Source organism: Schistocerca gregaria, chromosome 3, assembly GCF_023897955.1.
Source record: "Schistocerca gregaria isolate iqSchGreg1 chromosome 3, iqSchGreg1.2, whole genome shotgun sequence".
Lineage (NCBI taxonomy): Eukaryota > Metazoa > Arthropoda > Insecta > Orthoptera > Acrididae > Schistocerca > Schistocerca gregaria.
In genome coordinates, this window is record NC_064922.1 from 339666462 (window position 1) to 339692229 (window position 25768).

At 43.9% G+C, this 25768-nt stretch overlaps 2 protein-coding genes across 10 annotated transcripts in view; one reads left to right on the forward strand and one right to left on the reverse strand.

The window, feature by feature from the left end:
* Window positions 1-25768, reverse strand: part of LOC126355996 (DNA ligase 3) — a 538466-nt gene that overhangs the window by 250125 nt on the left and 262573 nt on the right. The window lies entirely within an intron of this gene.
* LOC126356001 (uncharacterized) overlaps window positions 13817-25768 on the forward strand; it is a 241695-nt gene continuing 229743 nt past the window's right edge. The window contains exon 1 of the mRNA XM_050006640.1: window positions 13817-13966. The gene's annotated coding sequence lies outside the window, so the exon portion shown is untranslated. The remainder of the gene's footprint in view (window positions 13967-25768) is intronic.

Here is a 25768-nt window from a genome sequence, read left to right on the forward strand (position 1 = left end):
TGCACCTAGGTACGACTAGATGTATCGCTGAGGCACGCAAGCCTCCCCACCAACGGCAAGGTCCACGGTTCATGGATGTCGAATTTGTGATTTTTCAGGTCGTGCTCTGTGTGTGAGGAAGTAATATGTTAATACATGCTTTTCTTTGACTGTCTGTTATAAAAAAGTTTATTAAGACAACAAACAATTTTCAAATCTAACTTTTCCATAAAGTAGCACGTCAGTTTGGGAGTTAAAGCACGCAACATTTGTCAAAGAATAATATAAACCTTACTATTCTTGGAATGCTCGCTTTCAGAATTTTTACAGGAAAGCACCCTCCTAGCAGATGACATGAGTTTAGCAAGTGTGCAAGAGTCACGCAGAAAGTGATCAAACGAACCAGTGACGAAAGGAACCGCTCTTCTTTCGATCTTCCCTATACCTTTATGTTTGGTAATTGTCTCAGCCTGATTAACAAGATTCCTGAATCGGTCGAACGAGAGTTTTGTAACCTAACTCTTTCGTGCATTAGTTATATTTCCTTAGGATGCTTCCAATACATCTCACCCTGGTACTCATTTTTCCTGAAACAACGTCGTTTTAAGTAGTAGTTCTACTTTAGGTCCCTCCGGACGCACACTACCTGTTATTTTATGGTTTTGGAGCTTCCCAGTTCATGATAGGCAAACTTATAGCCAAACAAGACCGTTGAAACTTCCTGACAGATTAAATCTGTGTGCCGGACCGAGACTCGAGCTCGGGACCTTTGCCTTTCGCGGGCAAGTGCTCTAGCACTGGTAGAGCACTTGCCCGCGAAAGGCAAAGGTCCCGACTTCGAGTCTCGAACCGGCATACAGTTTTTATCTTCCAGGAAGTTTCATACCAGCGCACACTCCGCTGCAGAGATAAAATTTCATTCTGGAATCAAGACCGTTACCGCTTTTTTATAAGGAGTACTTTATATTTGTTGCATCAAAAAAACAGAGTTTCGAATCCTTTATCCTCTGCAGGATTTTGAAATTAAAAATTTTACGTCATGCTGTTTATCGTGCAGCAACGGGCGTGTAACATTCACTTAAGTGGGCAGTGCGTGATCAGGCTTGTTAGCATCTTTGACTACCAATTCAAAGATTATGGATCCTCGGTTTAATCTCAGCTGTCGCTAAAATTTTATGAAAATCATTTGTCATGTGGCCCTAAGACTTCAGGTGTAAGGATTCACTCTACCCTTGTTATGGGCTCTACAATAACAGGGCCGCGAAGATGACAGAGATTCAGCACACCATCATGCCCTTGGGGTGGCAAATTGCTCCTAGAAGCCGACGGTTCAGCAGTGAGGATGCAGAAGGCAAATGGAAAGCATTGCATTAAAGACACGAAATGAATCCACAAGACACGCAGCCTTCTAAAGTAATCACCTTTTCAAGGACCGCTCTGGCGAGGACTAATAAGAGGACGAACAACATGGCTAGCACACTACGAATTCGTGCGAGGAGTGATGTAGGTCTGGACAGGGAACGAGGATCTAAAAACATATATGAGCCGGCTTAAAGTAGGCTTGGTATCGATTACTGAAATAGAAATAGGACCAAGATTTCTGGTTACATGGTTACATGGCAACAACAACATCAATGCAAGTTTTTCTTCTTCAAAACAAAATCCACTGCATATTCACGAAATCACAGCACATTTCACCCACGTAAGTTATTCAAAAACCACGGATAAATATGTCACCATTCAATCCTGCTGCCATTTACCACAATTGAAGTTAGCACTTGTACTAAGTGCCCATTAGAATTTTCGTATTGGCTGCTTCACTGCCCTACTGCGTTTGTGTCATCATTTTCCTCCTCGGTAATCTTGTCTCGGTTCAGAATGTAATTTTAAAGAACATGGTCATTTGCCCTCGATCCAATTTCATCGCAATAAAACAGATTAACTTAGGAAAGAGACTAGTCACAGCTACACTATGTGATCAAAAGTATCCGGACACCCCCAAAAACATACGTTTTTCACATTAGGTGCATTGTGGTGCCACCTACTGCCAGACACTCCGTATCTGTGACCTCTGTAGTCACTAGACATTGTGAGAGACCATAATGGGGCGCTCCGCGGAACTTACGGACTTCGAACGTGGTCAGGAGATCGGATGTCACGTGTGTCATACCTCTGTACGTGAGATTTCCACATTCATAAATATCCACAGGTCCACTGTTTCCGATGTGATAGTGAAGTGGAAACGTGAAGTGACACGTACAACCCAAAAGCGTACAGGCTGACCTCGTTTGTTGGCTGACAGAGACCGCAGATAGTTGAAGAGGGTCGAAATGTGTAATAGGCAGACATCTATGCAGACCATCACTCAGGAAGTCCAAACTGCATCAGAATTTGCAGCAAGTACTATGACAGTTAAGCGTGAGGTGAGAAAATTTCAAATTCATGGTCGAGCGGCTGCTCATAAACCACACATCACGCCGGTAAATGCCAAACGACGCCTCGCTTGGTGTAAGGAGCGTAAAAATTGGACGATTGAACAGTGGAAAAACGTTGTGTGGCGATCCGATGGTAGGGTGTCGGTATAGTGAAAACCTGGTGAACGTCATCTACCAGCGTGGGCAGTGCCAACAGTAAAATTCGGAGGCGGTGGTGTTATGGTGTGGTCGTGTTTTTCATGGAGGATGCTTTGCCCCCCTGGTTGATTTGCTTGGCACTGTCACAGCACAGATCGACATTGATATTTTAAGCACCTTCTTGCTTGCCACTGTTGAAGAGCAATTCAGGGATGGCGATTGCATCTTTCAACACGATCCAGCACCTGCTCATAATGCACGGCCTGTGGCGGTGTGGTTACACGACAATAACATCCCTGTAATGAACTGGCCTGCACAGTGTCCTGACCTGAATCCTATTAAAAATCTTTGGGATGGTTTGGAACGCCAACTTCGTGCCAAAGCCTCACCGACCGACATCGACACCTCACCTCAGTGAAGCACTCTGTGAAGAATGGGCTGCCATTCCCAAGAAACCTTCCAGCACCTGACTGAACGTATGCCTGCTAGAGTGGAAGCTGTCATCAAGGCTATGGGTGGGCCAACACCATATTGAATTCCAGCACTACCGATGGAGGGCGCCACGAACTTGTACGTCATTTTCAGCCAGGTGCCCACATACTTTTGATCACATAGTGTATGTCATCGATTCATATGCTTCCTTGTTTTACCATACAGCATACTGTATCCATTAGCAGGGGCAAAAACGCAATATTCATTGGAAGAAGCCACAAGCAGCAACAAACAAGAAGATGCAACAGCAGCATTCTTATTTCTCTCTCTTCTTTTTTTCCACCTCATGCTTTCATTGCTTCAGTGGTGAGATAATTTAGCCTCTTTCTTTAGCGATTGTACTTGGGTCGCGGTGTGTACTCTTTAGCCCGAGTGTAATCACTGTTCCTGGTCACTAGTTCAGTAATCCACAGTATCTTCTAAGAACTATACCCAGGTATTTTTCTTTGTTATAGGATAATAGGTTTCGTCTGTTTGTTGCACCGATGTTAGTGAGATGTGCTCTATTGTTGTTCTGCAAATAAAGGATTGTTTTTACGCTATTCCTGTATGACGTTCTCTCAAAGATGTATCTTGGACTACCTTTGTCTGTTTCCGACGAGTGAATATTGTGATTTTTTTCTATCTGTATTGTCACATTAAATATTTTGCACCAGGTTCATTTATGTCGGACCTTAACACTTATTGATGTTCTTCAAGATATCAGAGGGATACTTTAACAACTGTTGGCATCGTTATGAATAGAAAGATAGCTAATAGGTTGCCTGAGTATGAGCAACCAAGTGACCGAATTATTATTCTGGAGATTGGAACTAACGAGGAGAATACGCAAGCGCCAAAACCTGATGTCTCAGAAACTTCGCTCAGTGGGAGAGGGATCAAAATAAGTGATCACGTGTCTCGGCCGCTTCCGAGAAAACGACGGTCAAAGTTTTCGAAGTACTTTATGAGCTTCCTAGCGTTGAAGTATTTCATCCCAAGCAGTGGCAAAGTGATTAGCAACGGAGCTTCACATTTTCGCGCCCCGTGTTCGAAACCCGATAGTTAGTTTTATTTTAGTTTTTCAATTATCTAACCATGTCCGTAGAAGATTACTAAGCGAATGTTTTCGAATGCATACTGAAATAATAATGTTCGCTTTTGTCTACTAGTGGTATGTCCCGTCAATGAACTGGAAAGACAGGACAATAAATAAATGACAAAATTACCTGAAAATGTTTTCGGGGAAAGTCCGGTAGTGTATCTTGATTCATAATCAATTTCAAGTACCAGTTTCTGGTAAAATTTTCCGTTATGCGCGGTTTGCCGCGAAATTATTGCCAACTCGAGAAATCTGCAGAAATATTAACGTTATTTCTTTCCAGTCCGCCCCCGGTAGCTGAGTGGTCAGCGCGACAGCATGTCAATCCCAAGGACCCGTGTTCGATTCCCGGCTGGGTCGGAGATTTTCTCCGCTCAGGGACTGGGTGTTGTGTTGTGCTAATAATCATCATTTCGTCACCATCGACGTGCAAGTCGCCGAAGTGGCGTCAAATCGAAAGACTTGCACTCGGCGAAAGGTCTATCCGACGTGAGGCCCTAGTCAAACCACTTTTTTTATTTGTTTCCAGACAGTGGCGAACTGTCAAAGCCTGACGACATTTAGAACAAAGCAGCGTGGAATCACCACTTAAATGGTAAGTGCTAAAACGACATTGCCCAATACACAACCTCGCGGCCCTGTCGCCGTGAGGTGGTCGGCAAAGCCGCTGGGAGAAGTTTAATTCCCCAGCGTTGGTTCCCCTGAATTGATGACCATTGCTGACAGGCGGCAACACACAGATCATCTAAGAGAATGGAAGAACTAGCGGACCGAGGTTCAAGGACTGCAGCCTTGGCAGCAGCGTCAGGGGCCTCGGTGCCCGTCAGTCCAGCTTTTACTAGGGTCCCATATAAACAACACAGTGGTTCCAACAGGAGGGAGCAAGTGAAATCATTTCTGGACCCATTCAACTAATGGATGGACGGTGTACAGCACACAGAGCCTCTGAAGGGCACAGAGAGTTGGAGCAAATGACACAATCTAAAAGCCTTTGTCGCTGGAATTACTGCGCGGCCTGATACAGGGCGGAGAGCTCCGCTGTAAATACTGAGTAGTCTTCCAAAGGGACCGTGCCAATGATGAAGGCACACGCGACACCACGGTTAGTCCGAGACTCATCAGTGTACACAAAGGCAGTGTCTCGAAGTTCCGTGCGAAGTTCGAAAAATTTACGGCTATAGAGCGAGACTGGAGTAGTGGCCTCAGGAAACGAATGAAGGCCGAAGTGGTGAAGGGTTCACACCCACTGAAACAGTCGCAGTTAGCGTGAAGTTAAGCCGCCAAAGCAATAACCGAAAGCGAACTCCAGAAGGTAACAGAAGAGGGATGCGCCCTATGCTGGTGGTCATAGGAGTCATCGAAGGAGGCGGCATAGGATGCATCGCCACGTATGGGAGACAGACTGCATGCTTATCTGCTGAGGAGACGATCACGGCGGTATGACGGCAGTAGTTCGGCAGGCTAGTGTAAAAGTGGATAAACGGATGTCATTATGGTGGACTGTATTGAGGCGGTATAATATGGACAGACGCGCAGATCCATGAACGAAACGCCCATTGTCTAATTTCGAACGGACGAGGGACTAGTAGAACAAATGGAGGACGATGGTCCGATCCACACCCCAGAAGTACCGCTGAGGACACGTAGGACATTGAGGGATTGTATACAGCAGACTGGCAGGTAAGACACATGGGAGGACCAACAAAGTTTCCTATCGACCATGAGCTCAAAGAATTTCGTAGTTTCCACGAACGGAAGAGCAAAACGCCCAAGATGTGAAGTCGAAACCAACTGCGCCAACAGAAATTCATGCTAAAGGGTTTTGGCAGTGGAAAGGCGAAAGCCATTATCAATGCTCCAGGAGTAAAGATCATCGAGGCAAGGAGACAAGCGCGTGGAGAACTGCAATAGATCGCAAAATCGCCAACGAAAAGGAAGCCTGAGATGTCCAGTGGGAAACAGTCATGATAGGGTTAATGGCGATAGCAAAGAGAACGACGCTCAGTACAGAACCGTGCGGCATACCCTTTACTTGGAGTGTCCGACAAGAAAGAACTCGCACGAACGTTGAAAATTCGGTCTTTTAAAAATTCCTGAAGGAAACGGGTGCGAGCTTTCACAAAAATAAATGATGTGTGATGGTGTGGGTGACCCTCAACTACATACCCTCTGACTCGAAACTGAAATATTAAAAGTTTTGGCTGGTTTCGTTGTCTAGGGGCTGGGATACGTAGTTGCGGCATTACAAGACAAATACTGCTGAGTCTACAGAATACAATATGAATTTACACATGAATCGAATGGTCGAAGGTTCCAGTCACTAGGCAATTGCGAATTTGGATGTTATACAGAAATTTATAAATGAACGATTGCAATTAATTAAATTCTGCTGGTACTATTTTAACGACTTTAAATGATGGGTATGATAGCAGTACCACCTTCAAGAATGCCCTTTATTACTGTGAAACACTTTTTGGTGTCGATGGTCCAGCAATTAAATAAAATATAAGTTGACTAACAGGGAAACAATGGATTCCTACTTCAACTAATTACTTATGAGCAATAACATAGCTCGTGAGATATTCCCTTCTAAACGCATACTACGTCTTTACTGCAGAGGCCATGGAAATCTCACAAATGCACAAGTCGGCACTACGAAATATTTCTATCTCCCGTCAAAGCACGCAAACTGCTCCACTTCCCTAGTCTCGTGCCCTCTCCCGTACTGTCCCTCGCGCCGCACTCCATACAGTCACTCCAAGTGTCCTCCTTGGAACGATCGCTGTGACTGGGTAAAGAGCTCCCACTCTGTCTCCAAGCCAACGCACACTCACAAACATAATGAAACACAGTCGAAATACTGGATTTGCATTTAAATAACCTGAAATTAAATAAATATTCCTACGGCTGTACCATAAACACGCTCTAACACACATTATTAAATACATAAACAAATTAAATAACCATATATCAAAGGAATAGAACAGAAGTAAGCCAGTAGCCTAATGTGTCTGTGCTTTCTAAAATACAGTAAATAATTAACCAATTTCTTCATGAATAGTATATATCGGATATAAACAAAGACATAGATGAATAAATATAAGAATGCTGCTACCGTTTTTTCGTGTAACTGCGTAGTACTTATGGCCTGATGCAATTAATAGTAATCAGCTTTGACCTCCAATAACTCATGTTCTATTCAAGTTACATGCCTGTAATTCATACCAATTTAGGTTTACACTAGTAGCTTTCTAAAGACACGTCGATCGACGAAATCGGATGAAGCGTTCAGGTTTTGGAAATTCATTGCTGGGCATTACTTGTATAATTTACAGTCAGATACTAAACTTTTAACTAATAAAGATGTTGAAAATCTAATTACATCATCAGAAACGTCGTGAAAATAATGGTAATATACTTGTTTTTGAGGTATCATGATTCATCTGGCTATTATTAACTTCTATACGAACTGTAAAATGTCGCGATTAAGGTTTCACAAAGTCTGCCATCTTTGGCACTCCTGGCATGTCTCCTTCATCGACACAGTATCACCAGTATTCTGAACCACGTGGTCTCTGGACCCCGGCTAACGTTCGGCACTACGCGGCCGCTGACGAGCCGTGGCCCGCCGAGAGGCCCCAGAGCAGCCACGCCGACTCAGAATATTTTCAGGGCGCCACAACTAGCCCATTACCTCAAACGTGGCACATGGCCTCGGAAGCCCCATGTATACAGAGTACGGACGATGCCAATCCTCCAGCAGCTGTCGTAGGCTTTCTCCAAATCGAGAAAAACGTGCACAGTCCGGCATTTCCGCAGAAAACAATTAATGACATGGGTGGACAAAGGAACGAGATGGTCAACTGCAGAACGGCGCGCTCGAAATCCACACTGTGCAGTGGTCAGTAAATTGCGAGAGTATAGCCACCATATCAGCAGGCCATGAATCATACGATCCATCACCTTGCACGCTCAGCTGATGAGAGAAATGGGGCAGTAGCTACAAGGAAGGTGTTTGTCCTTTCTGGGCTTAGGTATGGGTATGACGGTGGCTTGATGCCAACATCTGGGAAATCTGCCCTCTGCCCAGATGCGACTGTATGTACAAAGGAGAAAGTGCTTGCCCGCAAGGGAAAGGTTCTGCAACATCTGAATGTGAACGTCGTCTGGCCCTGGGGCAGAGGATCGGGTTGAAGTGAGAGCATGACCTAGCTCCCTCACAATAAAGCTGGCATTGTAGTACTCACGATTCTGAGACGAGAAGGGTATCACCCGAGACTTCTCGACTCGTTTCCAATTAAGGAAGGCAAGGTGATAGAGGGTGGAGCTCTAAATCTCCGCAAAGTAGTGACCCAAGCTGTTGGAGATAGCAATAGTGTCCACTATGACATCATCTGCTATGGTCAGGTTGGAAATTGGGGACTGGACCCTGGCCCCAGAGAGCCATCAGAGGTTAGCTCACATGACACAAGAGGGAACGAAACTGTTGAAATAAGTAGTAAATGAAATCCAGCTAGCTTTTTTTGCTATCCAGAAGAACGCGATGACACTGTGCACGCAACTGTTTGTAAGGAATGCAGTTTGCCATCATAGGAGGATTGTTAAAAACGTGGAGAGCACGTCTCCGCACGCGAATTACGTCGTGGCATGCCTCAGTCCACCATAGGATTGGGACACAGTTAGGCAAAGATGAAGCGATACGAATGGAACATCTTACACCAGGAAAGGTAACATTGGTAAGGTAGTCTACTGGGTCAACACAACTGTGGAAGTATTGTTCGTCGAAGGTCGTCAGGGAGGAGTAAAGCCTACAGTCGGCCATAGAAAGCTGCCATTTAGGTGCTAACAAAGGCAGGTTAGGACTCAGCAAACTGATGACGCATAGGAAATGGTTGCTTGAAGATGCGTCAGAGAGAATGGGCTATTCGACACAATGGGCAAGCTGGGCAGTGCAGAAGAAGAGATCCAAATGGGAATAGATGTGTGTGGAGTCCAAGTATCGCGCTACGGCAGATGAAGTTAAGTTGATGGAGAAGGTCAGCCAATAGGGGCTCTTCTTGGACGGTTCTGGGGGAACGTCAAAGCGGATGGTGTGCATTAAAGTCACCAAACAGCAGAAAGAGGTGAGGGAGTTGCCCAATAAGCTGGCAGAAGTTACCTTGGTGACAAGGAACGACAGAGGAATGGATATGGTACAGAGGGAAAAGGTGAAATGAGGAAGGAAAATGCGGACTGCAACAGCCTGAAGCCAGGTAGTTAGGGAAATGGTTTGACTATGAAGGTCATCCCAGATGAACAGCATGACTCCACCACTAGATGGAATCCCATCCTCAGGGGGAAGGTCAAAGCTGACCGGAAAGAAATGTGAGAGGTCCAAGTGGTCTTGAGGGGGCAATTTTGTTTCCTAGAGGCAGAGAAGAAGTGGACACAGTGATTCCAGGAGCAGCCGCAATTTCTCTTTTTTGGATGTAAGGATGTAAGGCCTTGAACGTTTCATTGGAGGAGAGTCATGATGAGGAAAGGGGAGGAGGAATAGAATGAAGGGGTGTCATCTCGGCAGCTGCCAAGTACCAGCCTTTGAAGGCTCACTGCTTCTGGGGCACAAGGTAAAGGATCCTGCTCCATAAGACCTACAGAGGCATCAGCATTCTCCCTCTGTTCCTCTGTGGAGTCCAAGGCAGAAAAACGGTTGGCGGTGTGCACCGACGACATGTCGGCCAGGTGAGGCTATCATGTGGCGACACCATTGACGAGGACCTCTGAGTCAGCGAAGGAGAAGACAATTTGCCTCCGTTTGATGTCTTGCAGCCTTTGCAGGTGGCAGATGATGATTCAGATGTTTGTTGGCTGGAGGCAGGTAAGAAGTAGTTGTGGGAGTATTCCTTCTGTCCTTTCTGGCCACTTGGTGGTAGCAGGTGATTTCACCCTGTGAGGCGAAAGTCTAGTAACTTGTCACACAGATGGAGCTACCGTGACACTGACCTATCTTACAATTGTGTGCTGAATTTGAGATCGCATGTCTGTATGTCCATGTTGTTTGTGGCGCGAGATGTAGCAAGAACAGTTCGCTATGTGCTTGATAGTACAACAGACTTTCTGACTGGCCAACAATTTGCAAGCTACAGGATACAGCATCTTTTCCACCATCCATATCTCCTGGATGGCCCGCTGATCGAGATACGCGGGACAATCTCGGGAGGAGGCGGAATGGTCGCCAATGAAACTGATGCAGTGGGGAGAAGAAGGTGGACGATCACCCTCGTGAGCATTTTTATCACAGGTTACACACTTGGCCAGGTGTCGACAGGAAATTAGAGTATGGTTGTAACAATGACATTTGTGCAGCATTTAGGGTTCAAAATGTACAGATGGACTGTGGTAACTTCATAGCTGCTTTGATCTTGGATGGAAGCAAATGCCAAAAGGAATGCATGTCGGCACTAAAGACGCATCTACATTTTTCACCACCCGATGGACTGCAATGACGCCCTAATCAGATAAGTACATTTAGATTTCTGTCTTGGCCAGACCATAGAGCAGCCTAATGTAAACAACACCATGCAAAGAACGCAGTGTGCGATACGCCCCAGCATTAACAGGATAGCCACGGAGGAGCGAAGCTGCCAGCAGTAGTTGTGCTTCAGACTCAGAAGTTGTCACCCAAAGCAAAGTGCCATTGCGTAAACGAGAGCAAGATTTCACATGACTGGCCATTGCGTCAACACCTTTCTGAATAATAAACGGATTTACCATTGCAAAGGACTGACCATCTGCATTCTGTGAAACCATGAGCAACCGTGGTGCAGCTGGGAGGGTCTGTCACACCCCTTCCAAATGCCGCCCCCCCCCCCCCCCATCAGAAGGGAGGCACACCCGCCTTAGGTGACTGTTCAGACCTCAGGTCACACGTGCCGAATACCTAAAAGAGGAGCCAGTTGGAAATTTGGGAAGGTAGCAGCTCAGGCAATCACCCCTCCTTGGGCCCGGCCCAAACCAGGAGGTTACATGCGAACCATACCTGTCAACACGGGGCCGGGAATTACGCGTTACCCAGGCACCTCTTACTTGTCAGACACGTGAGCTGGCCTTCAGGAGTGCACAGGGAGGAACAAGGAAAGAGGAACCTCAAACGCCGAAGCGAAGGAAGGATGAGAGAAGAGGAACAAAGAAAGGAAAAATAGTTGGGAGACGCATCTGATATTGGCCAGTGAGTACGTAGAACACATTTCCAGAAACATCCCAAACATGCAGCATGGAAGAGAGAAGATGCTGGAACGGCTGGGGCCTTGTGGTAGCCAAGCACGAGCCCGTCAAAGAGTAACGAGCCCCCTGAGGGGCTAACTTCTCTATTTCTCGGATGAAGAAAGTATTGCGTCCAGGAATTCCCAAAATGAGTAATTTTCGACGTAGAACGTCTCCTAAGAAAGCCAAAATGCACACAAGCAAGGTCCCCGTCAAGTCATCCATCATTGGAATAAAACAGATCCGCTCTGCAGGGTGAATATGTACGGATGATCCGAAACTGCACGCTGTGCCAAGTTCTGTTAGCACTGCTTCCAGACTACCATGCAACCTCGCGGCGAGCTGCGGTGTTACGATCCTTGACGTTTCAACAGCCGTGTAGAAGGTCAAAGCACAAGCATCGCTACAGCAGGTGTCCTAGCCGCGAATACAGCAGTACGTTTCTGACACTCGTCGGAAAATTTCGGTGGAGCGGCAAGGCAACATCAAACTTCATGAGTCCTCCATAGTTCATGTACGAGAATTCCTTGAATTCTATCTGAATACCAAAAAGCAAATTCCTGATCGCTCCTCCAAAACGAAGTCCCAGCCCACGAAAAGAAGAGAGGGCGTGAGTTTTTGGCCAGCAAACGAATCTTGTATTCGCCGGATTTGGCAATTTCCCCAAGTTTAAGTTGGCAATGAAAGGACACTTATGACGCTTCAGGACATCCAGGTAAATCTTATTGCATTACTACATGTAATTCTAAAAAGCACTACAGGTTTTCATCAAAACACTTTTAAAACGATTTCAGCAGCGCATTAATTCAGGGGGAGACTATTCTGAATAAAGACAGTGATTCTATGAACATAGTCCATAGCACTGAAAGACCTGGGTCGAAACAAGGCCCCGGGAGTAGACAACATTCCATTAGTACCACTGACGGCCTTGGGAGAGCCAGTCCTGACAAAACTCTACCATCTGGTGAGCAAGATGTATGAGACAGGCGAAATACCCTCAGACTTCAAGAAGAATATAATAATTCCAATCTCAAAGAAAGCAGGTGTTGACAGATGTGAAAATTACCGAACCATCAGTTTAATAAGTCACGGCTGCAAAATACTAAAGCGAATTCTTTACAGACGAATGGAAAAACTAGTAGAAGCCGACCTTGGGAAAGATCAGTTTGGATTCCGTATAAATATCGGAATACGTGAGGCAATACTGACCCTACGACTTATCTTAGAAGCTAGATTAAGGAAAGACAAACCTACGTTTCTAGAATTTGTAGACTTAGAGAAAGCTTTTGACAATGTTGACTGGAATACTCTCTTTCAAATTCTAAAGGTGGCAGGGGTAAAATACAGGGAGCGAAAGGCTATTTACAATTTGTACAGAAACCAGATGGCAGTTATAAGAGTCGAGGGGCTTGAAAGGGAAGCAGTGGTTGGGAAGGGAGTGATACACGGTTGTAGTCTCTGCCCCGGTGTTATTCAATCTGTATATTGAGCAAGCAGTAAAGGAAACAAAAGAAAAATTCGGAGTAGGTATTAAAACTCACGGACAAGAAACAAAAATGTAGACTGGCAATGGCAAGGAAAGCGTTTCTGAAGAAGAGACATTTGTTAACATCGAATATAGATTTAAGTGTCAGGAAGTCATTTCTGTAAGTATTTGTATGGAGTGTAGCCATGTATGGAAGTGAAACGTGGACGATAAATAGTTTGGACAAGAAGAGAATAGAAGCTTTCGAAATGTGGTGCTACAGAAGAATGCTGAATATTAGATGGGTAGATCACATAACTAATGAGGAAGTGTTGAACAGGGTTGGGGAGAAGAGAAGTTTGTGGCACAACTTGACCAGAAGAAGGGATCGGTTGGTAGGACATGTTCTGAGGCATCAAGGGGTCACCAATTTAGTATTGGAGGGCAGCGTGGAGGGTAAAAATCGTAGAGGGAGACGAAGAGATGAATACACCAAGCAGATTCAGAAGGATCTAGGCTGCATTAGGTATTGGGAGATTAAGAAGCTTGCACAGGATAGATTAGCATGGAGAGCTGCATCAAACCAGTCTCAGGACTGAAGACCACAACAACAGTCCATGACTTATTTTTCATAGCACCAGTCTACCGCCATGTTTCACTCTCGCAACAAGAGTTTTCCGAGATGATAATTAAAAATTTCCGAGTATCCCTCATAAAAGCTCATTCGTCCATTCTCTGGCTTTAGTTGACCCTAAGACATAGGAGCACTGGAAGCAGCTCCAGAGCTGCATGCTGTTGTTGATGCAAAACTGTTTAGGAGATGACAGAGCAGGGGCAGAGGACCACCCCAGCGAGCGTCGTCAGCTTCCTGTGGGCGTCGGCGACCGCCGGCTGGCTGGGTGCGGGCAGCGTGTGTTGCGCGATAAGGAAGGTCACTGGAGGCGACAGACGGGCTGGCTGGCTGGCCGCGCCGCCCAGGCCGCTGGACTGGCTGGGGTCGGCCGCGGCCGCGTCTCGCTGACGCGCGCCCTACGCACTCTACACTCCCGCTGAAGCCGCCGACGAGACAGCCACCGTCGTGACCGCCGACGCCAACACCGCCGACTACAGCACTCTCCGAGAAGGCTACCCGAGGTAGGTCGGCGCCGAACCAACTTTCTCAGGACTTAACTTGCTGCCACTGGTTGAATCAGACGTAGAGATTAATGGCGAAGAGGAGACTGCGGTGTTATAGGGGAATGTGGGGTAAAGGGCCAGGTTGAAAAAGTGGCTATTCCATTTTTTCGCCATGGGCACTTGCTGCCCGTCGAGAAAAGTTCAAATTAATTTTAACACACATCACCACCGCTGTTGTCAGTGAGTTTGACAGAGGAAGCTCGTGTCCTTATTTCTTAGCAAAAAACTTTTCTGATTTTCAGTCGTCAGAGGTAAGTTATTTACATTCTTAGCTCGCGTAAACGTAGAGAGATACTTTTTTACAATATGAACTATTAAACAACGACTTTTGGCATACCAATGACGTTTCTTCCGGTCAGATAATTTTATATGTGTAACATTAATGCTGAAAGTATCCGCTCCAGTCGTCAACAGATCATTTGTAATCTGTTTACCCCAGTAAGAGTTAGCTACTTCCACCTATCACACATGGTATCACATAATGACTTAAATGGCTCAAATGGCTCTGAGCACTATGCGACCTAACTTCTGGGGTCATCAATCGCCTAGAACTTAGAACTAATTAAACCTAACTAACCTAAGGACATCACTTACATCCATGCCCGAGGCAGGATTCGAACCTGTGCCCGTAGCGGTCGCTCGGCTCCAGACTGTAGTACCTAGAACCGCACGGCCACTCTGGCCGCCATAAAGACTTGCATCCTTATAAACACAAAGCTACCATCAATCAATCTATCCTTTTGTGACGATTTTTAATTAATGTTGCTTCACCCTACAACGCTAATGGGGGGAATCTGTTACATTGCTACCAAACCATCGTAAATTTTTCTACTCCAAATTTTATTCAAAGGAAGTCATAATTTACATGTTATGCACAAGTTAATTACAATCATTAGATAACCAATTGTAAGTTACATACAAAATATGTACAAAACGTCCCGTTTTATATCCTGTAATGACAATTTTACTGCTCAAGTAAAATTGTTACGTACTAGTTACAAATTATTGCAATTAGTTTAAGTTTAACAGTATTTTACACGCAACGTGAGCAGAGTCTTCTGCTTTAAACACTACTCTTACCATGTAAGCAAGACCTATATCGGTGTTCTGCACATATTGTTCTTCAGCAGTGGTTACAAAATGTCGTCGTCACTCTTCAGCTGCTAGAAGGATAACATGAGCATACATTTCTCCCTTAAGATTTTTGTTGTCTTCATTAAATTCTCCACTGTCCGTATCTTTATCAGTGTCTTCAAGCAAATCGTGCACTGTGTTAACGTCCAAATCAAACTCAGCACCATCCATATTGCGCTAATTTCAGTAGCATAAGGCAAGATTAGCAATGAAAGAGGGTAGTGTCATATAAACTAACACTCTTCTAACTGTGGATGCTTGATATTTCACGTATGGTGCTAAGCGATAAAACAAATATGCCGGCTATTAGAAAGCAGGTACACCATCAATAAAAATACGAAAAATTTACGACAAGAGCACGAATACCAGCGAACCGCTGGAGTCAGGCTATAAGTAATTCAGCCACTTTTAACAGCAATGTTGCCATGAGGTACTTAAGAGCACGTGTCGCTCCTGTGTCTAGACTGGTGGGAACCGCGAACAGATGCCAACTGCAATCACAGATTTTACGAGGGTTTAGTAATCTAGTCTTAAGACCGTCTCTGTTCTCTTACCTCCTATATCTGGCCTAATACTGTCTGCATCAGCCACCTGATGTTGTTTCAGACATTAGGGCAAGAAGATACCTAGAAAATATGTTCAGAAAGCAGAGAAAGAAACGAAGAATTCTGACGCAGTAAAAAATTCGATTTAGGCGGTAAAGACTGATAAGACGCCTTCTGCTGCAGCAGCAAAGCCATTTCATGTTCCACGTAATAAGCTGAGTAGAAGAGATCTAGGAAGAAATATAGGTGCAGAAAGTGGTAAAAAGATCAGGGAAAGTTTATCGAATGTGTTCAATTAAGAATAAAAAATCCTTGATTATGTTTTTGAAATAGAAATGCGATTTCATAGATTTACAGTCAGCGACCTACGGAAATTAGTATTCCAGTTGGCAATGCGGAACGAAGTTTCGCATCGTTTTAACGAAGAGGCGGAGAAGGCAGGCAAAGACAGCACTCTAACATTAGTCTTTGGAAGCCTTCTCAATTGCTGAAGGAACTTTTAACAATGCCAAACAAGACGAGGTTTTTGACATCCTTAAAACAGGACAAGAAAAACAATTTCATGCTGCTTAACGCACTTACCATTGACAATTCAGTCCAAGAACAGAGAGGCATTTGCACTTAAAGCAAGACGCCAAACTGGTGGCGCTACTTCATCCGAAAGACGGTTACTGTGCACTTTCGGAGTATGTGTGCCCGCATTGGTTATTTCATCCCCTTAGTGTGGGAAATGTAGTCCTACGTAAGGCTTCAGAAAAATCCATATGGGTGCTTTTCATTATACATACATTTTTTTCTTGTATTTAGTGTGATAAATACATAAATTCAAAACATGAATGCAGCAAGCTTCTATCAATAACCATGGCTTCGTGGAAATTCAACTTCTCTTGCAGTGGTCGCTGTATCCCACCTTCCTCAAACACACGAGAACTGCATTTCGCTCAGCGTTCGACTGTATTCTGTATTGTAGGCACCGTCACTAATTTTACGGATCTGCCTTTCTGTTAAAATCCTGAAGTACAAATCTGCATTCTATTGTTTGCACAAGAAAGAAACGCTGACAAGACGAGGTAGATCACTGGCGACCACGAATAAGATACAATATAAGTACTGGAGAAACAGTCCATTAAAGGGAATTGGACAATCACGACACTGGCCATGATGTTTGCGAACTGCTTTTAAACATTCGCAAAAGGAATAAACAACAGTATATCAATCTAAGTAGCAGCATGGTGCATTTCATGATGGAAAACAGATTGCGCCCCCTCTATCTGCATAAAATCAGCAGAATACAAACAGATGTGGAGAGAACGGTGTATCAGATCACTTTGTATTAAGCTATAGATGTGAAACTTCACTACGCATTTAAAAAACCTAGTAACTAAGACAAAAAAATGTTTCAAATGGCTCTAAGCACTATGGGACTTAACATCTGAGGTCATCAGTCCTCTAGACTTAGAACTACTTAAACCTAACTAACCTAAGGACATCACACACATCCATGTCCGAGGCAGGATTCGAACCTGCGACCGTAGCAGCAGCGCGGTTCCAGACTGTAGCGCCTAGAACCGTTTGGCCTCAGCGGCCGGCAACTAAGTACGTTTGCGAAAGTTTGTCGAAGAGCCAAGCATTTGAAGATATACTTTCAGATATCTCTAAATACAGTTACGGATGTCTACAGTATTAAGTTTGTTTCCATTTGTCTTTCATATTGCATTATTCTAATTGCAATAGTACACTTTTTATTGCTAGTACACGCAGACTCAGTTCACTAAGTTGTGTGTTTTTCATTCTTATTATGTGCAAGGAAGTACATTTTGGGTAGTTCTATTTTCAATCATCGTCTGTTTTTCTATTATTATTATTACTACTATTATTATTATTATTATTATTATATTACTGCCGTAAGTGGGAAAAGTTACTACCTTTGTCATGTGATGTAAAATGTGTTCATATGATCTGTGATAAACTAGGGAACAGGTCCTATTAACTGACAGCTCCAATAAATATTAACATGTTCTCGGTTAAAGTTACACACTGCCGTAATCTCTCACTTCCTACTCACAATGCTACAACATGGCGGTCACGGCGGACCTTCGCTGCCATCCTGGCAGCTAGAGAGTAAGAACAGATAAGGTCAAACTTTCAGGACACATTTCTCACAAACAAAATAAGAAAATAAATTTTATGGACGCGAGTCTGTAAACGCATTATTTGGACGTTAGAAATAATTTTTGCCGCTCTTCATAGCACATTTATCACTGATAAAGACAGGAACGAACTTACCACATAGAAACTCATTCTTACATGAAGTGTTCCAACATCCACTTGATGGCATCTGGTTAAGATGGTGACTGCCATGACTTCATGTTTTTCCTCAGAGACAAAGGGCGAATTAAAAAAAAAATCTGAGAGAATATCTGTTGTGCTGAAAGAGCGCCTCTACCAGTGCGATGAAACATTATTTCATAGACAATGGAGCTGCTCCTCATTTCTGTGTTAACGAGTTCCACTTCCAACTAAAAGCCTTTGTGGCGGAAGGATAAGACGAAATGAATTTATTACTTGGCCACCACGTTCTCCGGAACAAACCATCTAGTCTTTTGTTTGTGGCAATTGTCTGAGAACTCTTGTGTAACTAACCCCGGCGCCAGAAGCAGGAAGTTCTTGTGCCCATATTGTGGAACCTACAAAACGATACGCAGTACTCCAGGGGTACACCGGATCATCCGAGATCCAGCGCGACGGTGGGTTGCTTCATATTTAAGGACTAACGGGGGACATTTTTAACATGTAATCTAAGAAAGAATTTCATGTGGTAAGCCGGCATTGTTCTGTTCCTGTTTTTATTTCTCATGATTAGTGCATTGCATAGAGTTGTAGAAAGTGAATTCTAACAATAAAACAATCGTTCCATGTGAAATTTCCTTCTTCCAAGTGTGAGTTGGCGCCCTGAAACTCTGGTCCACCTTTCCGCTACTACCTGGATATCTAAAGCTCTCCGGAGGAAATACCTTGTTACTGAACTCGTGGTAGCTATGAACCATGTGCAACACCCAGAACACATTATCTGTCCAAATATTCCTACATGAATGACAGATCATTCCGATCTAGTCGTTTTCTTATATCTTTTCTAACAAGTCGTGGGGTGTTACAGCTTGGTAAACAATTCATAGTTAAAACAGCTCTATATTTAAGTTTCTGTTGTCGAAGTCCCAGAAGCAGCTCCAATAGCACGCAACAATTGTTTATGATGTCCTCTATGATCTAGAAGGTCAGTAAAACATTTTCCAAAATTTCGTCAAATCATGGAAAAGATAGTAAAGCTTTTCATTAAGCAACTATCCACTAATTATCTTAACGCTGTCGCTCGAATTCGCATCGTCTGCCCCGTGCTTTATGGAAAACATTGAATCAAATGCTTTTATCACCCTCAATACTAAAGAAATGTAATGTTCGCATTGCCCACTGATTCATTGTGTCGTAGGAATTTTTCTTAGTTGAAGTATAATGTGTGTATAGTGTAATTTACTGATAGAGTCTAGTTCTGTGGCCTCGACGCAGCGTGGAAAATATTAATTCCGTCCTGTGGATCATATGCATGTGTAAAAAAAATAGTAACAAAGTAATCTGTATCGGGAACTATGATCCTTATGCATAGCACCTGCTAGGAAAGAATCTCATCGAGTATCACCACGCTGAAACAATCGATTTGTAACAGCCATAAGGGCTGCAACAGCCCTAGAAAGATGGAGCTAATCACGAAACCTGTAAATGAAACCATTTAGCAAGTTTCAATTCTGCAGTAGACAATATTTAAAGCATAAATCTTTGACGCTGTTCCTGTCTTATGAAAAGTCCGACATTACAAAATCATTTCCTGTTGCTCCATATACTGGTGTTCCCTTTTAAACTTGTAAGCTGTATTTAAAATACTTCCATAAATAAAAAGTTTTCGATGGTGCTAACTCACTTTCATATATCATTTTTTGAAACAATACACCACAACTTGACTGTATATCACTGTATTTTTCTTCTGTATACTCTAAATTTCGGCTTTTAGGCCATTGCCTGGTACAATATTCTTAGACTATTGACACGAAATGTCTGGCTGGGACTGATAATAGCAGACATGGTCAAAGAACATTTTACTCGATAATGGCGTAAAAGCCGAAATCTAGATTGTACAGAAGAAAAATACAGTAATATAAAGTCGAACAGCGAGGTATTCTTTAAAAAAACACCCTTCCACGAGTATCCAGGAAATTTACTTTTTATTTCTACGCAAGACTACAACTGGTATCTTCCCCAGAAATTCATCGCTATCGCTAGCGATTCTTGAATCTCAGGAAAGAGAAGAAACGCAAAAATACGCTTATAAGGTTAAGAGATGATCTACAGGGCCTAAGGACGGTTTTCCGCACTGCATCGAGGCACAAAACAGGATACCATCAGCAAACTTATCTATGAACAGATTTAAATTCTGCCCGTTATATTTAAATTAAGAAAGACTCCGATGACTCCAATACCATGAATCAAAGGTAGTGCGGACATCGCATTTGTTTAGTACTGAGAGGGGGATAAAACCATTTCAGGTAATGTTTCTGTTGGCATCCGGACGTCACCATGAACTACTAATTTCATTTCTTTTTTTTAAAGGCTAATAGATAAATGACATCAAAATGTTTCCAGGTGATAAGTAAATTTTCTGAAACTTCCTGGCAGATTAAAACTGTGTGCCCGACCGAGACTCGAACTCGGGACCTTTGCCTTTCGCGGGCAAGTGCTCTACCATCTGAGCTGAGCACAGCCTGTGGCTAAGCCATGTCTCCGCAATATCCTTTCTTTCGGGAGTGCTAGTTCTGCATGTTTCGCAGGAGAGCTTCTGTAAAGTTTGGAAGGTAGGAGACGTATACTGGCAGAAGTAAAGCTGTGAGTAACGGGCGTGAGTCGTGCTTCGGTAGCTCAGATGGTAGAGCACTTGCCCGCGAAAGGCAAAGGTCCCGAGTTCGAGTCTCGGTCGGGCACACAGTTTTAATCTGCCAGGAAGTTTCATATCAGCGCACACTCCGCTGCAGAGTGAAAATCTCATTCAGTAAATTTTCTGTATTATTACCATTAGCGCTGATACACAATTGTTCGTTGTGACTAATCTTTCCACACTTGCACGCTCCCCTAGCAGGTAGACTACCGCGCAGTGCAAGCGCCAGAAAAAGCTATGTCCTTTCGTTTGATGTGAAGGTAATGTATTTTGTAACTTGCTTTACTAGCTCTTTGGACTGGTAATTTATTAATTTTTTCGTTGTAATTCAAGTCATTCGTTGACATCACTTTTATCACTACGTTTGGGAAATTTGTCGAAATGAGTGGCATTGCTAAAGAAAGGCATTATAGTTTTAAATTTTATAACTGGTTTCGAAAGACTAGAAGAGAGAGAGCTACAGAGAGCAAATTTATGTAGCGTGGCTGAAAAAACCCGAGGTCTGCAATACGAGAGAATTCTTCGCGAATTAATAAGAAACACAGTGAGGGTCTCCTATGGAGTGCAGCAAAAACTGATATCATAAGGGCGGCAGCAGGAGTGGTAGCCAACGTCTGTATCAATGCTGAAAAATTTGTTTCATTTGGTAAAAACAGTTCACTGTTTCTCTAAGTAAAAAACTTTTTTATTCAAAAGTTTCCTAAGGCACTAATGTCGAGGCTAAGATCCTATTCAGTACAGTAAATTGGCATAAATACATTCGTGAACTTTGAAGTCTTAGAATTCTGAAATTGCTAGAGAGAGAAAGAAGGGAGAGGGGGGGAGGGGGACGGGGAGGGGGAGGGGGAGGGGGAGGGGGAGGGAGAGGGGGAGGGGGAGGGAGAGAGAGAGAGAGAGTGAGAGTGAGAGAGAGAGAGAGAGAGGGGGGGGGGGGGTCGCAACTGGCATTTTCGACTTACGTGTGAGGGTGGTGGTTTTTCGGTTAGTCCAAAGGCGCATTGACAATGTCTGCTCCCACTGAATAACTCAAACTTTTACGTGATGCAAGATTTGTTGTAGAAGTTAAGGAGAACTTGTACTGAATTGTGCGTTCTCATAACTTTGACTGTACAACTTTCCATAATGCACAACAGCTTTCTTTTAGTATTTTCCATTGAAGAACTCAAGCCATTCGATTTCGCACACGCGCTCAGTGAAGGGGCCCGTCAGTAATTTTAATTTTGCGGCTCTTCTTTGATTCTCTCTCTCTCTCTCTCTCTTATATATGTATCTTCCTACGTGTTCCAGTCCAACGAACAATACTTAGGAAGTGGTCGATAGTGTTTTGAAAACAACCTCTTACGTGGGTTTGATCTTCCGATAAATCAAAGCCCGACATCCGTCTGTCTTCCCTACTGTTACATTTATGGGATCTTTTCTAGATACATGAGAGTTTTAACTGATTAAAAGCGTGAACGCGGCTATTTATGTCGTATGATTCTATCTTTAGCTTTTATTCCAATTTCGGGTATTGATTCAAATAGTTCAAATGGATCAGAACACTATGGGACTTAACTTCTGAGGTCATCAGTCCCCTAGAACTTAGAACTACTTAAACCTAACTAACCTAAGGACAGCACACACATCCATGCCCGAGGCAGGATTCGAACTTGCGACCGTAGCGGTCGCGCAGTTCCTGACTGTAGTGCCTAGAACTGCTTGGCCACACCGGCCGGTTCGGGTATTGACTCAATCGCAATATATAGGGCGAGTCGCTTAAGACGTAACACACAACTTATTCCGGGGGCGATGGCACGTATCGGCATGTGGTTTTTGGCGAATCATAGCGGACTATGGGGCACATATGTTGGTACATGCACAATAATCAACATTTATATTGACCGAGATAATGAGGCAAGTACATGTTTTTTTTAAATGGGACGCTATACTTTTTTTACCATCATTCGAATGCTCTGGAAAACACGCGTATAGTGATGTAACGCATGTGGCTATTGTGATTCAAACTTTGCTTAAAAGAGGGCGGATGAGGATTTACCTCCGTAGAGTAGGCCGTGCATGCTGCATTGAACACGGCAACTCGGCCTGCGGATCGCGCGAGGGGTGTTTACAATCTGCAGCCGCTTCCGACCGCCTAGACCTTCAATCGTACAATATTTCCCAGTGTCTTTTAAGCGAAGTTTGAATCTTATATACCAACATGCGTTACATTACTATAGGCGTCTTTTCCAGAGCGTTCGAATGATGGTAAAAAAAGTATAGCGTCCCATCTAAAAAAACATGTACTTGCCTCATTATCTCGGTCAATATAAACGTTGATTATTGAGCATGTACCAAAGTATGTGCCCCATAGTCGGCTATGATTCGCCGAACACCGCTTGTCGATACGTGCAATCGCCGCCGGAATAATGGGGGTGTTACGTCTTACGCGACTCATCCAATATATATTCCAGTCTTGACCAAGAAGGGCCTAATTTCCGATCCTAGTACTACAAAAAAACTCTGAATTTCCGATTACTTAGCCTCGTGTTTCAGAAATCTGTGTTATAAACATTTCCGACGTTCTATACTACTGAACCAGACCCACGTCCTGCTGAAATGAAGTACAGAAGTATCGGCTGGAACACGTGTTGAGCGTCTTGGAAGGTCGCCGGACAGTGGCAAGGCGGACCGGCAGACAAGCAAACAAACGACGGTCTGCGAGTGCTGACAGAGGGCGGTACGTAGCGTGCAAACGAGCTCCGGCAAGAGCTCCTAACAGCTGGGGGCTGCCAAGGCACCTCAGCAATGGCAACGCACCGCCGCTTCCGTCTTTCATGGTCGGGATGCTTTTGAGTAGGGAGGTCATCATTAGTACCAAAAAGTGTGCTTTACTTCTGCGTAACGATACGAAGCAATGTTGTCTTCGTCGCCGCCGTCAGCCCGAAGACCGGTATGATGCAGTCGCCAAGCTAGTCTATCCCTTGCTAACAATTTATACAACTTTACTAAGTGTTGAGCTCTTTGGATTATGTTTGTTAAAAACCATTCAGATCGCACAAAATACTAATAATGAAGACAACTAGTTTGAACAGTCTTAGCTGTCATCTTCAGGTCTTAACTTTTTTTTTAAAAAAAAAGAAATACATGTTCATTTTACCCTGAGCTTCACGCACAAGGTGTCAAAAAATGGTTCAAATTGCTCCGAGCACTATGGGACTTAACATCTGAGTTCACCAGTCCTCTACAACTTAGAACTACTTAAACCTAACTAACCTAAGGACATCACACACATCCATGCCAGAGGCAGGATTCGAACCTGCGACCGTAGCGGTCACGCGGTTCCAGCCTGAAGCGCCTACAACCGCTCGGTCACACTGGCCGGCCACAAGATGTCAAGTGAATAAAAGTCAGCACATCATAACCGTTTATCTGTTTGTTTTCGCTAAAATATTTAAAAACTAACAGTACCTTGCCCGAAAGGCCACGTCCATATACATACTGCTCACGTATGTATATGGACATGAAGAATTTCAGATGGAGTTTGAGGGTAGTGTATAGGCGGCAGTACGGCGTTCAGCTAATGTTTACGTTTAATGTGCAATATGTATTTACATTTTTGAGCAACGCAAAATTCTGACACGAGTCGGGTGTGTGTGTGTGTGTGTGTGTGTGTGTGTGTGTGTGTGTGTGTGTGTGTGTGTGTGTGTGTGTGTGTGTGGAGAGAGAGAGAGAGAGAGAGAGAGAGAGAGAGAGAGAGAGAGAGAGAGAGAGAGAGAGAGAGAGAGAGAGAGAGAGAGAGAGAGAGAGAACTGTCACTAACAACGAGGTGGCTCTTCAGCACAACTGGGGTCCTTGTACAGGCGTGAAATGCACTAAGGACTTCTTCAAAAAATTACGAATACATTGGAGACTTTAATGAAACGTTCCCAAGAATGAAAGGATGAAAACTCATACAACAACTGCCTCTGTTACCATAAAAATGGAGGCAGTAGCGATCTGTGAAACGCATACTCCTGTCATTGATGAGCTGTATGACAATCACATGTGGCAAGATGCATCCTGTTTGTGGCCAGTCGAGTTGCTCTGTGTAAGCCGACAGCCGTCTTTGTGTTCGAAATTTTTGTTTCCCTTCCTTTCCCTTTCCGGGAACCATGCATGACTGTATCTTTGTGTATCAACGTAATCTGTGTAGAGCAGCTGGCGCGTGACAGCTTCTATAAACAAACAAAAGAGAGTTTACTAAAGACGTGCAGATTGACGTCAATGTCAGTAGCCACAGAGAGGCTTGTCAAGTTCATGAGAAATGACCAAGCCTTCGGCACCAACCTCATTACACGTAAGCTGTTAAATGGGGTCTTTAACAGCATACATAGCGTCAGTATTTCCAGAAGTGCAATATTTAGTAGTTTATATACTAAAAAATCAAATGCTATGTATTTTTATGGAGAATTCACCAATGCGCCCCCCCCCCCACGTCGATTTTATTTTGAAATCCTATCGGCACCGGGTCTCTGACGACGGGACACTTGCTGAGCTACAAGTAGAGATCAGGCGTGACAATGGGGAAGGAATCGTCTTAGTCTGCACGCGTAGTGCGGTATTAAGAAACGCAGAGAAGGGGAAAGGGAGGATAAGCAGAAAGACTTCGCCATTTTTGGAATTTTGTTCCACCTAACGAGAAACGTAACTCACTTCTTCGGCGATACGTCTATCATTACACTATCAATTGCTTTTAAAACGAGGAATCTCTTTGCAGAACGTATTATATTGATAATTCACTGCCGACTCGAAACTTCACGCCGAGTTCGTATGGGTTACTATCATCATCTATTCTCAAGTGCAGGTGACTAACAAAAAACAGGTGTCTGGACAAGGTTCCAAAGAAACAAAATGCGTTCATGCACAGCTGTATCAGAAAAATAACTGTACAATATGCAAGGTTCTTGCAAGAAGAACAAGTCCACCGACGAGGTTCGACAAAACAGAAGCGTTCTACTTAACTGAAACCTTGTTAAGAATGTGATACAAGCAGCATCGTGTTTGAAATAGCAATGACCATCTCCCGGCTTTCTTACTGCACTTTCAGGCAAGTATAAATGTCTTTTGGATGAAAAGCGATGC